Below are 15,150 nucleotides of genomic sequence, written 5' to 3' on the forward strand. Positions count from 1 at the left end.
TTAGTCTTGGCTTAGAAGCTCTATCAGAAGTTTGTAGCATTGTGAGCTGCCATGGGGCCTTTAAATGACCTTACCATCCAAGGATTTAGACATCCTCGGAGCACATGGATGCACATGCAGCAAATGTTTGCTCAGGAGGTATTATTAAAGATATCATATTAAGATGTTAATTATATATCATTAGATGATCTTAAGATAGTATTACACTTATTAATCATTCCCTTGAAATCTATGGAGATATAAATGTGAAATAACATAGCAAACTTTATTCCATATATTATGCTTTAGGATGCAGTTTCAAAGCCACAGACCAGCGATTTGAAAACCAAATCACTGTCCAATCAACCAACTAAAAAAAAAAATTATGGGAAAAATATGACTTCTAGAAACCAGGGCTCAGTTGCCATAGGAAATCAGGTCTATCCTAAATTAGAAATATTAAGTGCTGAATCAAGTTTACCCTGAAAAGGTAAATTTTTGAAACACTGCTTCTGAAAAAATAACATCCAACTTTCAAAAAAGATGAAAAAACCAAAATCAAAATCCAAACACAACTTTTTTTTTCACTTGACCAGTCAGAAAGACCAATCTCACATAAATCTGATGTAGTTGTCTTTAATAATAAAGAATATATGAGGCGATTTTCCTGAAACAAAGAAAAACTCAAACCAGCAAGATTTTTCCTAATACTGTGTCTCTGAGAGTCAGCAATAAGCCTCAAAACAGCCACCTTCTTTTCCATCTTGCTTTGAAACATGGCACTTACACTGTTAATTCCCCATTACTCTGCCTCTCAGAACTCCCTGCTGTTTTCCATCCCAAACACATACATCTTTAATCAGCACCTAAATCACATGTTTATTTTATCAGTCTCCAAACCCAGCCTCAGTTCAACCCTCACACTTTGTGTTCTGGACAAGATTCATGAGAGTTGTCAGCTATGAGCAATCCACACACCCGTGCCCCTTCTCTGCTGCTGGTACTCTGGTCATTGCATTCACATCTTCCCAGCCAGGGCTGCTGAGGCCTCAGAAGCATGAAGTGGTACAGGCAGGTCAAGGAGTCCCATTTCCATCTGCCATCCCTACCAGGGGATGCTGTTTTTTTCATTCCACAACTGAAAGGATACCACAAAGACACGAGCCAGCAGTCAGAGATCAGGGAGGGGACGGAGAGGAGAACCAGCAGTGGGAGATCCCCAGTTTGACACTGCTGCCAAAGGTTCCCAGCTACAGCCTGCAGCATGAGTAGCATAAGCAGCATGCTGTGTACCCTGACTAAAGGAAAAAGACATTGCACTTCCCATCACAGAGATACAAAAACTTCATAGCAACTCATTCCATTTTAGGTAATTTTGATGTTTTAAACTATACCAGGTAGCAAAAGGCATGCTAAGGTCAAGCCCACATAACATCAGTTTCCTGCCTCACATCCCTGATTCTCCCTCCTCACCAGCTGAGGACTCCCCACACTAGGAAACTCTTAAAGCAATGAACCAGTTTCTTGCTGATCCTCATGAATCAATGGAAGAGGCTGCATAGCAGAATATGCAACTTTAAGTCCATATGCACACCTAGATCAAAGCCAAGAGGACACTTACAAGTTTTAATTTAATGTCTTAACTCTTAGGGGTGAAGCATTATCAAGGTGATTTCAGCTAGACTACACAATATCTCTTCTTTTAAATCAAGGTTGTTTTCATATTAACTGAAGTGATTAAATCATAAAGAAAACCAAACTCTTTAACACATTAGTAATGGACTTCAAGCCTACAAAGAGCTTAAAATAACTAGAGGTTATCCTTCCTTCCTGCCCAATAGACTTCACTAGCAGGTGAAAAGGAAAATTATATCTATGCAAATGTGCACAGCTTTCAAAACAACAGCAAAAATATATTGTTCCCTCTTCTGTTTGTGTGTATGAGGGATATGTACTGACTTCATGGAGTTACTCCAGCAAGCTGTGAATGATGATGCATGAAATGAAAAAATCTCAGTCCAGTGCACAGGAAGAATACAGAGAACAGCAGGCTGTCAACAATATACTTTTTGGAGGAGAATGGATATATACCACATCCAGCTTGGATTCAACTGCTGAATTCATTCAACTCATGGTATCATATGATGAGGGGAGCACTTCCAGGTTCCATTGGACACATTCCAGCTCTGCAAGATAGCACTGAATAATTAATTAAAAATTCATTTTTTATCTAATTGAGCATTATTTTCTGTCTCAATTGCAGACAGTTGTAAATAGAGTCAGAGGAGACAAGTGACAGTCTGCCATTAGATCACTGGTCAGAACAAAATATCCATTAATAATCTATATTCTCCAAATCTTTATTTTATTCATCTGTTTGATTGCACGAACAGGCAAATTCTAGATAACAGAGAAATTAATAAACACTTTTTGCAAACCTCCAGACACTGAATACAGTCTCAGCCAGGATACAAAGCCCCACTTCCTCTAAAAAAATTAACTCATAGAGAAGATTAAACTTTGCAGCAGCCAGACATCACACAGAAATTTCAAATTCCAAGATACCGTATATTCGCTCCTTCAAGTGCACTCTTCAAGAAGCAAGATTACTTATAAGTAAAGTCCTGCAAAAACCAAGGTAGGCTACTTTAAATGCATTGAATTAAAAAAAAAAAGGCAAACACCCAGCCATGCCTATGTAAGATGACAGATTCCAAAGCAATGACACTGAAAGAGGCACACCAGTGTTTTCATTCACAAAGAGAAGAGTGGTCTGCCTTTGCCTCTCTTGGAGTGTAACTTTTTCTGGAGATAGTGCTGATGCTGATAGCACAGGGCTTCAGCACAGCTGATCTTTGTGCAGCCTAAGGGGACAATAAAAGGTTCCCTCTATGTCCATGTTACTGGTACACAGGGAATGCTGGATCTGGAAATTTAGATTAGATGCAGGTTTAGAGCAGCTGACAGCTTTTCCCCTTTGGTTTGGAAGGCAATACACAGGAATGTTCACTGACTAAACATAAACATTTATTTTAGGAGAAAAATTGTCTTCTCTTACTACTTGAGCTTTCAGAAATTGCACAACCTTCCAGAAAAGAGTCAACAATATTCCAGGTACAGCCAGGGGCACCATGAGGGCACAGTGGACACACATGTAACTGCAGGTCCAGCTGCCCTGTGTAAGGGGGACAGAGCTAAATCAGCATTTCAGTGTCCAACCCTCTGCTGGGGATGTGCATCGAGACACAGACAAATAGCACTGCTTGAAAAGCCAAGCAGATGATTTCCACAACAAAAAATGTTTCCTATTATTTCCATGCAGTACATAAAGAACTAGCTCAAGCAATTTGAAAAGAAAAAGCAAAATATTTTTAACTTACGTAAAAGCAACACAGACAATAGCAACGGAAAAGGGCTCCGACTTCTAAAATTGTTTCTTTATCCTATAGAATGATCACTGTCTGAAATTTCCACACCCTTGTTGCCATGCTTGCAAATCAGATAATGTATTACCTCTCAGAAAATTTGCTAATAAATTTCAAAGGCACAAAACTGTTTATTTAGAACTAGCTCAGTGTAAACTTTGTGCAAGAAGAAAATTAGCTATTGGTTTCAGGACCTGTTTAAGACAAAACTTAAAAGATATAAAAGCTCAAAATAATTGAAAAAAATGCATATCTAAACAAACAAGCTCTAGACTGGAACCTTTAAAAATATTATTAAGGAAAATTATTCCCTTATGTTTCAGTATATTACCAGTATATAAGATATGTGTAGAACCCCATTAAACACCCCATTAAAAATGTTTCTACTGCATTAAAATAACAGTCCTTTCTCTCCTGGTCGAGATTGATGAGAAAGTATTCTGCCTGATGATCGTGGTCATTACTGTGCAACTCCTTCAGGGCTCCTGTGACATCATCCATCAGTTTGTTTTTACAGACCTGTCGAAGATGCTAGAGGAGGCCCTGAAGTTGAAATTTATCTGCTGCATTTTTTTCCCCTTAAAACACTGTGACAGAGCATCTATCAGAAGGCAGAATTTGCCAAAAATTGTATCAAATGAGATAAGCAAATACCACCCATGAGCTTCACATATCAAGTGAGCATGAGATTGATTACTAAGCATGTACAAGATAAGCAGTGGAGAGTCAACATCCACCTTAGTCAGATTAAAGAAACATACTTAGGGCCAAAGGAACAAGTCCTGAAATATGGGTTGTTTTTTTTTTTTTTGTACACTTGATAGAACAATTTGTATAAAAATATAGAAACACAGATGGGGAGGTGTCATTCTAATGCCAGCTTTTTCATCAGTCCCTGACATGTCTTGAGAGAGGAACACAGTTGATTTCTACTTACCACTGAGAGAGTGAGAGGACAAATCCTGGATCTCTGCTTAGTATATAATCTGCTGCAGAAAAGAAAAATTAATTTACGAGGGTTAACTAAGGATAACACTGTTAGCAAAGAGTCATTATCACTTCACCAAGAGTAACTGTAATGCTCAGCTTAGGCCTTAGCTGATACCTGTTTCTTTATAAGGATGCAGATGTGTTGTCTGGAAACACACTCTTCCTGGAGAAATTCTCCTTGCTTGATGATCAGGAGCTAGAAGCTCTTCCTAAACTCAGTAACTCTTCAGTAATGGGATTGGGACACCCTTTAGACACATCTCAATGCTTATTTGATATTACATAAGCATGAGAAATATAACAGTTTATATAAAATTAACAAATTGAACAAATTTGAATATTCTACTGTGCTTTCCTATTTGGGGCTACTCTGTTTTTGTATTTTTTCTTTGGTTGGCACTAGTTAGGGCACAACTTTGTGAAGTCCTGGGAACCTGCCACTGATTTCCAGTAGGGACATGATCTCCAAACATCTTTTGAAGCCAAAGCAGATGCAGTGCTCTAACGATGTGGCCAAGGGCCCTGCTCTCCCCCCTTGGCCAGGCTGTCCTGGTGTCACTCTGGCAGCCTGACAGAGGCAGGCAGCTTCCCTGGCTGCGCCCAGAGCCTCAAGGGAAGCCCTCAGCCTTCTCTTCACTACCAGTGACTCTGGACAGGGTCCCAGGGCACTTCAGAAGCCTGACTGCTCAGCCTGCCAAGGAGGACTGGGGTCATGGTCAAAGGCAAAAATCTAGGTTTCCAGAACTTTCCTGGCACAAATATGGCAACCTTCAAAGTCTGGCACATGCTTGGTTGTTTTTTTTGTGTGTGTTTTTTTTTGTTGTTTTGTTTTGTTTTTGTTGTTTTTTTGTTTGGGTTTTTTTGTTTTGTTTTGGTTTTTTTTCCATAAATTTGAACTACTTAAATGTTGTTCTTTTCTTGCGTTGCTTTTGCCCAAGTTGTATTAGAGAAATGTTTTCTGCAAGTATTTATGAAAAGATGAAAAGGGCTGGCTTATTTAATCTTCTTTTTTTTTTTTTTTCCTTTCTATAAAAGTAAGAGCAACACATTTGGCTAAAAATAAAAGTGGATAAGTGAGATGCAATAGAGCTTGTGAGGGTCAACTGAAAGATTGCTTTGCATCACCTTGTTTTAAAAAACTAACATTTTTTTGTGCAACAAAGCAGGAAAAGTTTCAAAAAAAAAAAAAACCTCCAGACAGCTTCATCTGTTATTTCTACTGTTTCATCTTCACTGCATGCCCCACAACACCTCTGACACGATCATTATAGCTGGAGGTAGGTGAAGAGCAGAGCAGAGTACACGGGGCAGCAGAAAGTGGCCTGGCTGTTGTGCTCTCACACAGCACCATCACCTGTTGCTGCAGACACAGGCTGGGTTAGACTGATAATTTATCTGACCCACGTAGCAGAGAAAAGAAACTAAACAAGCTGAATGGCCAGTCCTACCTCAAACGTTATTAAAACTTCATGAAGTTACAGGAATTCCTTCCTTTCCATACTAACTGAGAAGTTTTAAGTTCAGCAAAGCCATGCAATTTCTATTGAGCAAAGTTTACAGCAAAAAAAGCAAACTTGGTAAATGCAAGCTAGGATTTTCCTCAAGCATGCTGTAGCCCAGACAAAAAAAACCCAAGCATTTCCACCAGTGTGATGTTTTCCACTTGAATCTTGTGACTTTGTACATGCAGCAAAATAAAAGAGTGCTTTCAAGGTTGTTTGTTTTTATTTTTTTCTCTAGTGAGTTCTTAGAGAGTTTCAGAGTAACTTAATTGCAATTTGTGAGATGCCATAATAAGTTACTGACAGAAAGACTTTTGTTTCCTCTAACTGCATTCTCAGGATTTTGGTTAATCAGTTATTGATCCATTTAGATTTCCTATTCAACACCTGAAATGAATGAAAAACATACTCTTTCAACTGCCTAGTATATGAAAATAATTCCAATACACCTAATCATTAAAGAGAAAATTGCAAAGTTGTACTGCCTCAGATAATTTCCATATTTATTTCTGAAGCAATAAAGATAATTACTTGAACATTTAGAAATACCAGATATGTAAAATTTTGAATCAATGTTTTAACCCAATATGGCATTGACACTGCAATACAATAGTGCCACCAATTACTTTACTAAAAAATTAAATACATGTAAAACATATGTGTTTTCTAGAAATGAGAAATCAAGGTTCTGCATGCTTAATTAAAAAAAAAAATCCTCCAGATGAAGATGTGAAGATGTTAGCTAAAGTGGAGCAGTGTATTTATTATCTTTCATAACATTTCTCCTCTCAGAGCCAAGCATGTATAACCATCAGTCCTAAAAGGTTTCTTGCTTTTCTAAAAGAAGTACTGATAAACTGGAATTTCAGAAATTTTTCATTAGAATATAGACTATTTTGAGTTGGAAAGGACTTCTAAATATCATTAATCACACACATCCACCTCTAAAATGAGCCAAAACATCTTCAGCTAGACTGGGGTGCTCAGAGCAACCTGCCCTTGAATGTTTCCAGGGATGAGGCATCCACAATCTCCCTGGGTAACCTGTGCCAGTGATTCACACAAAAATCACAAAAAAGTATAGGTATTGTACACTAGGTATTGTAACCTAGTCTAAATCTATCTTTTTCTAGTTTAAAACTATTACCCTTTGTCTTGTTGTAACAGGTCCTGCTACAGCCTGTCTCCATCATTCCTATAAGGCCCCATTAAGCATTGGAAGGCTGAGGAAAGGTCCCCCCAGAGCCTTTGCTTTTAATTCATTGTTATTGTATAGGGAATCACTAGGACAAAATCCTAATGGCAACAAAGAATTTAGAGCAGAATAACCTGAAAAGTTAACATAATTAAATTTCCAAAGATTAGTCCTGGCCCTGGTCATGTCAGAATCAAAACAACTATCATCGAATCTGAATTTCACTCTTACTGTTTGCCAAGCCTGCAATATGGACTAAGATCACCCCAAAACACACTAATTTTTTTTGTAATGTCCAATCTACATCAGTCATTAATATGAATTTGAGCAAAAGGAATAATTTTGTTTTGTTTTGAGATGTTTTACAAAATGTTTATGCCTAGCAGTTTTTCCCTAGATTTCTTCAGACTCAACAATGTTTCCATGTCCTCTTCAGCTTTGGATTTAGTAACCTACATCTCATCTACTGCAACTAAAACATCAAACTCATAACTACTCATAACTACTATCACATAATCAAATAGGTAGACACTGATTAGGATAACCCTCACACACACTGGGATCTCTGCAGCATCAACAGTGGTGCAAAACCTACAATACAAATAAAATTTTAACATCAAATTCAGGATACTAGTGCAGCCCCCAGGTGTAAAAGACATAAAAAATGTAAACCAGGAGTGGAGTGGGGTGTTGGAAATACTCAGCAAACACTTCTCAGTATCTCCAAAGTAAAGCATGTAGGGGAGTTAAGTGACAAAACAGGTCACATAGCACAGAGAGAGAGGAATTCTACAAGAAAGGGTCAAATGGAAAGATCAAGCTGTTGTTCAGTAAACACAGAATAATCAAAAGCAAACTATACTGAATGTGACATTTCAGCACTTCCAGTGTTTGTATTGCATCCCCACCCTGCAACATAACCTCTTTAAAAAAAATCTAGAGAAATCAGAAGTCTGAACTAATAAAATCTTCTAAAGTGTAACAATATATCCTTTTCTTTATAAGTAACAATATTATGAACCACATACCACAGATAAACTGGATCATTTGTTACAGCAGGATGTTCAGAAATGGTCATTCATGTTCCTCTTTTAATTTTAAAGCAGATTCTGTATAGATTTCTTCATTGCAGACAGGCTAAGAATGGTGCCACCTGATCATCCTCTCAAACCTCTACAATTTCCCATTAAAGCTTCCTTGCCTGTTGGAACTATATAACTGCCTATGTGCTATAACTGCCTTGACACCCTCTATATATAGAGGGCAAAATAAATGAGAAAATACAAACATAATTTCCTTTTCAGATATTTATTCTTTCAGGGCTCAGCAAGCTGTACATCCACTACTGAGTCTGTCAAGGCAGCAGCTGGATTACACACTGCAGATTTACCATCCTCATCTATCAGGGAGCAGAACACTATATTGCTATTCCAGTAAAAGAAAGAGTCTCACACCTCTGTGTCAGCTTACAACTCCTCTTTGACACTAACAAGTCAACTACACTTAGCATACGTACAAGTGTAAGTAATAAAAGTATTAGAGAGCAATATATTTAAGACTGAAGAGATTCTTTCATCTTTGACTTGCCACTCAGCAAGACGATAAGATTTGTAAACATCTCTGCTAAAATTATCTATAAAAACAGTTCCTAATTCTCCTCAGGAGTTATTTTGGCATCAGAGATAAATTATTGGAAAGAGGACCATAGTCTGCTACATCCTAAATCAATATGTGAGAACTATTGAAGTGTAATTATAGCTGTATACAGTATAAAAATTCAGTGCAAATTCCCTTTTACCCAATTTAATCCCCTTAAAACCAATTTAAACAAAAATCTCTAAAAAGACTGAGCAAAATACAGATGGGAGTTGCTAATTTTGAAAATACAGTTTGAAAAATCTTGCACCAAATCCAGCAGATGTTGAGAGGACTGTCTTTTATAGCTAGTTAATCAAATCCAATGGCAAATGCTCATTGCATGCCATAACAATTAGGTGCACACAGAGAGGAAATGATTAAACCCCATGCCCATCCCTACACTTTGCAACTTCAAACCCACTCTTCAGTAAGAAAAGACAGTGACTATGATCTTCCCAAAGCCTGAGAGAAACAAAGGCAAAAGTTTGCCCAGACAAACCTTATCACCAAATTGCCAGCCCCGGGGTGGGTGTTCCCACACCTCCTGAGGAGCTGCTCAGGAGCTGCACACAGGAGCACAGGTGAGCTCAAAGCAGCACAGGCTGCACCTTGTGCTCAGGGACCCAGAAACATGTCAGAACTGACAGAAAAATAATGGTTTCATAGTCCTGCAGTCTGAAGCCCAGGCTTGGGCTTTATTCCTAAAAGGTCTGATGAGCTCAGGCTCAAGTTATGCAAATCCCAGGTAGCTGATCTGCAGAGCTTTTGTGCAGGTTTCATTGCAATTCACTTTTGGGTAGTGCCAGTCTCTGCTCACTCAGTTCTGCTTTCTGCTTCTTGGATCTGGGTGAGTGCCTTATAGCCAAGAATTTCTTCACAGTTATGCTACCTAATTCCCTTGGGCACTTGGAATTCACATGCAAAGTATGCATGGATACTTACATGTGCACTCATACCACAGGTGGGCATGTGCACATGCTGCATGTACACAGAGAAAGCCAAAGCTCTGAGCATCTGACAGAGCCAACAGTTATAGGAGCTCTGGCAATGCACAGGAAAATATAATTATTTTTATGATGATAAAGTCTCACACCAAATTTTGTGTTCCTATTAGTCTTCTCAGAATTACTTCCACAAACACACACAAGAATTTAAAAAACTAGAAACCCTTCAACATCTGGGCTTAATTTTTACAGTGACTTCAATTAATATTGTCATGATGCAATTTTCATGCTGCTTTAGGCAGTACATCTGTCAGTGACAATGTGGTCAGTCTAACAAAATGATCAATTAAGGAACACCAGCTGTGATTAAGCTGTTCCCACCTCTGAAAACTTCCTGACCCACTAGTGACAGGATACCTTGTAAATGTCCTTGCAACAGGTGGCACCATTCACTCTCCTGATATCCTGATGTGTTAATCCTGATTTCAGAGAAGTTTGAGGAGAAAAATCAAATAGCATTCATGCTCAAAGTAATGTTTCCAGCAATAAGTTTGCATAATTTTATCTGCAATGAAAATGTACTGGGGTGAATAACTTTGAGAACAGAGAGGAGACAAGAAAACAGCTTTTTCTTACTTGTTCTGCTTACTTTATTTCAGCAGGACTACTAACTCTGGTGTGTCCTATTCTTCCATCTCCCCTTTCCTCTTCTCCAAATTAAAATGTGCTTTTAGAGGAGATTCTGTCCCTTTTGGCCCTCACCTAGGGAGTTAAAGTTAGTGAACTGAGTTATTACCTGAATATTGCCACTCCACACTAAATAAACCACCTGTCAAAAAACCCTGAAAATGAATGCAGAAGCCATCCAAGAAAGTTGGGAAATGCTGCAGCTGGGGGTTAAACGTGCCAGTCCCAACTCCCTGGGAACCACTGGCACACTGCTTGGGCCCTGCTGAATTCTGAACTCCACAGGAAACAGGGACCCATCCAGCACAGGTGCAAAGTATTACCCAGACTATTAGAACAATAGTAGGGGTAAAGATTATGCCAACAAGCCATTTAAAATTTGCCCCCAAGTCACTGTGGCCAGGTGACTTCTCCATATGGTTACCCAGAGCACCACCCTGCTCTGAGGAACACTTCTCTAGGACAGACTTTCTTGGCAGCCACCTGGGCCCATTTCAGAAACTTGCTGAAACACAGATTCTTAGACTAATATCATCCTTCTACTGATTGGTTTTTCCAAGCCCTTATAGATGCTTTCCTGCAAAGTTTTTGTACCTCAGTAACTGGCAGAGAAAACACAATTTTCAACCTAGACATGCTTCTAGTTTCATAACTGTAGCCACGTTTGAGCTTAGTTACAGAAAAAAAGAAACTAATTCTATTTCAGTTATTTAGCTAGAACTGGAATGTCAAATCATGTGGCTTTGGGAAGGTATAGCTAAAAGAAGTATAGGGAAAAAACAGGGAGAATTTTTGCTCTTAAATTCCTAAACAAAAAGCTCAGCTCCAAGCTGCTTCCCGGAGAGACTCTTTCCAACTTCATGCAAGTCCAGATAGCACTTTTTTACTCACCACTACCTACCCTTGAATCTAATATACATATATATAAATGCAAGTCTACATCAGAAAATGAGATGTCTTGCATGTAAAAGGCATATCAAGAAGTAATGACATTTTTCTGTAGAAGAGTGTAACTGCTGGTAATTCCATTAGAAGAGTCTCTTTGAAGTCAAGTCCAGAATGTGATTGCAGCACAGGATTTTCTAGTTAATATCTCTTCTCTTTTTCTCCTTATTTTTCCTATAGGTGTAGTACCCACTTTTAGCCAGAACCTGAATGCCCCAAGGGAAAGAGTTTTCAAACTTTCTACCTCTTCATTTCAGGCACACTTTTAGCATTTCTCTAAGGACTATTTATCTGCAAATATCATATCCTTCCTACCACATGCTGAACTACTTGAAAAGAAAATTGTCAAAGACAAAGATAGTGTCAAATATTGAGATTTAACAATGTATTTTAGGGAAAGTGGTAGGGTTTTATGTTTTGGGGTTTTTTTAGGAATACTTGACAGTTCTTTGAGAAGACAAAGCAAAGGTACATCCTGGCAAATATTTCAAAGTATATTAAAGTTAGGGCAAGAATTGTTCTCCAATAATCCAGGCTGGTGTTTCCAGCTAAGCTGGATGTCACAGCCATAACAAAACTTAAAGTCCAACATTTTGGCTCACAAAGGAGGAGAAAATGACTTTCTAAAATCAGCTTTCCTAAGCAAAAAAGAACAGTGACGTAGCATTATTTAACCTTCATCGTCACTCACTGGATAACAACTAGCCCTCCAGGATATCAGTCTCAAAAGCCAGGATTATGCCAGCAATGAAAAAATAATAGCCAAACTACCTCTGAGCACAGAAATACCAACCAACTCTAGTAACAGCAATTCTTATAACCACAGTTTCTATGGGCCATTATCAACTTTTTGTGTCACTCTTGGGAATATCACCTACTAGGACCAAACTGACATAGATTAAAACAGAGATCAACAGGATTAAGACTGTAAATCATGCCAACTTTCCGTTTATTGGAAAACCTCATGTATATTTTTATGAATAGTGAAAGGAAGAAATATAGAAACTCAAAACAAGAGACAGATTGAGGAATTAAATACCAAAGCAAAACTAATTGCCATGCTTCTTTAAAAGAAGTCATTATTTTTTTATATACTTTAGTAAACTATTTTAAAGTGTCTGAATTAAGTTATTAAAAAGAAAAACAACACAAAAAAAACCCCAAAACTACAAAACACCAGGTCCCAAACTTTCCATTTCAACAAATTTGAGGACTAGATATTTAAAATTCTTTTATATAAGCAATGAATTGGAAACTTACTCCTTTTAACATTTACATATAAACATTGTTACTATTATTCACGTGAAAAACATGGAAATTTATTAATCATACCAGAAATGCATGTCTTCAAATAAAAACCAGCCTGTATTTATCACATCACATTGCACTGTTTGTTTGCTTGCTTTGGTTTTGTTTGAACACGGTGCCTGTTTCTCCTCCAGAAAGCCCATTGAACTTTGATTAGGTTCAAGATAATAAGAAAAACAGCAGATTGCATCATTTTAATTAAATTTGGACACATGGATTTAGGTCAGGAAATAGCTGTTTCAGTTAACAGAATCTTAGAGTGATACCAATTAATTTTGCAGGTATCCCACATTTTCAATGGGATCAGTTTGGAGTATATCGGGTGGCAGAGGAAAATGCAATAAAAACAGGGACAGCATAACAAGTACAAATTGAAATCCTATTTGCTAATCTACCTATTAGAACACCAGACCAAAAGCAAGTCACCTATATAGAAGCTGTAAAAATGCTTATACAATTGTCATTACAACTGCAGACATCATTTCTTACTTCTAATTCAGGGAAAAAATGACAAAATAATTGGTTTCAGTTCAAGCCTCTTTAAATGAATTAAAAACCTCATAGAATTCAAAAGTCTGTAGAGTTGTTCACAAGTCCATGAGAGGGATAATAAATAGAATACTGAGTGGGCCATAATGAAGCCTGTTGATTTTTTGACCTCCAGCAGATTGCATTGTTCTTTCATTGTATGTGCACATTCCCTATGGAAATGAGTGTCTGGGAAATGACAATTATTTGTTCAAATACTGAGAGATGCAAGTGATGTGGTCACAGTTGTTTCCTTCCTAAATTCCATCTCATAGATATATAATGTATGATGGAGTACTCAGCAAACCTTTAATGAGCATCCCACAATCACAGAGTTCACGTTGGTTCATTGTATAGGAAGCACTTTTCCAGAAAGTTAAAGAATATGATTAAAATCCACTTTCCCCCAATCATTCCTACTCAATATTTTACTTCCTATCATATACATCTGCCTTGAATTACTAAATTAATGCTTACATAGAATCAAAATCTTCTGCAATTAAATACTCCCTTACTTAAGGTAGAAATAGTTGCATTGAACAACAAATGCAATGGCACAGTGTGTAAATAAAATTGAGTTGGGATGGGATGGGATTGGGCAAATTTACAGCAATAATTTGAACATTATTTTCAACTGCAAGCATTAAAAAAAAAAAAAGTGACTTTTAGGTTTTCTTAGTGTTACTATGACAACTTTCTCTACATCGAGTGGAAATGTTCCAGGGATGCAAAAAAGCTCCTTGACCTTTGGCAAAATTTTAAATTCTCCAGAAGTGCTCTCCCTGTAGTATCCTAAGACTCATATGAAATTTAAATAGATGAAATTCTGCCTTTTCAGTTATATCTGTTGAATTTCATTTGAGTCACTAGTACTACACAGTAGGAGGAAAAAAATCTTGTCCAGCAGTATTTAATATAAGTAAATCTCAGGTTTATTTAGATATACTTAAGTGGCTTAGCATTGTTATTAGAAAAATCTAATTTCCAACACAAATTAATTTTGACATTTTTTTACTTAGGAGCCTTGCAGTTGTCAATGCCTTTATCCCTGGAGCTAATTTTCACTAATTCTACTGCCCCTTTCAAAGTACACACTCAAACATAACCATGACCACTATCCTCCAAAAAAAAAAACCCAGATAAATAACAAACCCCCCAAATATACACTGTGCAACAGATTGTCCTCAAGAGCATGCAACACTCTAATTAAAGACTTAGATAAACCTGGAAAACAAGATGTAGCTCAATGTGATTTTGCCAGCTATGGATCACACTAGACTAACCTGACAGCTTTTCTCCAATAGATTTTCAATACAACACAAGTGAGGTACAAAAAAAATCTTATCTAACAGGATTCCAGGAGCACATTACAGATGGTGTCACATTAGAGCTTGCATTAAAGTCAGGAAGCCAGGATTAGCAGCTGAATTTAAAACATACAAGGAATTAAGGAAGGAAAGGAAAATGACAGCAATGAAAGGGAACTCATCTGGTCAGAAACAGGTAATTTCAAATTTCCCCAGGGTTACTCTCATTAAGTATTTCATTTAGTACTCTTATCAAAGGCATGGACACAAATAGGAGTGAGAAAGTAACATTATCATCAATAAAGATAATGTTATCAATGAGATGGAAATCTTGAGGACTGCAGTAGGAAAAGCATCAAAATTCAATTGCATAACAAGAAAGTAATTTTCTTAGCTAACTTGGAATTGAGGCACATGAAGGAAAGGGAAGATGATCATAAAACTGTTTTACAGACCAAGAGATTATATTATGACTTTAGGACACACCAAGTAAGAAAAAGAATAGAATTCTACAAGACATTCTCTGGATCGATGCACAATACACTCATCAACTCCCTTCAAGGAAGAGCTATTTAAACTAGAATTGGTACAGAATGAGATCCTCAGATTGAACAGCAAAACAATGAGCTGAAAGTAAAGGGGGTTTGGGGTTGGTTGGTGTTAAATCTAAATAACTAAACAATAGAACTGTAACAAGTAGGG

General features: G+C 37.4%; 1 protein-coding gene across 1 annotated transcript in view; it reads right to left on the reverse strand.

Moving 5' to 3' along the window:
* The window catches only part of LOC110479950 (uncharacterized), a 322,855-nt gene that overhangs the window by 232,454 nt on the left and 75,251 nt on the right, over positions 1–15,150 (reverse strand). The window contains exons 2-3 of the mRNA XM_085585937.1: positions 4,342–4,390; positions 2,071–2,165 (exon numbers count right to left, since the gene is read on the reverse strand). The gene's annotated coding sequence lies outside the window, so the exon portion shown is untranslated. The remainder of the gene's footprint in view (positions 1–2,070; positions 2,166–4,341; positions 4,391–15,150) is intronic.

This window comes from Lonchura striata, chromosome 8 (genome assembly GCF_050655825.1).
Source record: "Lonchura striata isolate lonStrDom1 chromosome 8, ASM5065582v1, whole genome shotgun sequence".
Lineage (NCBI taxonomy): Eukaryota > Metazoa > Chordata > Aves > Passeriformes > Estrildidae > Lonchura > Lonchura striata.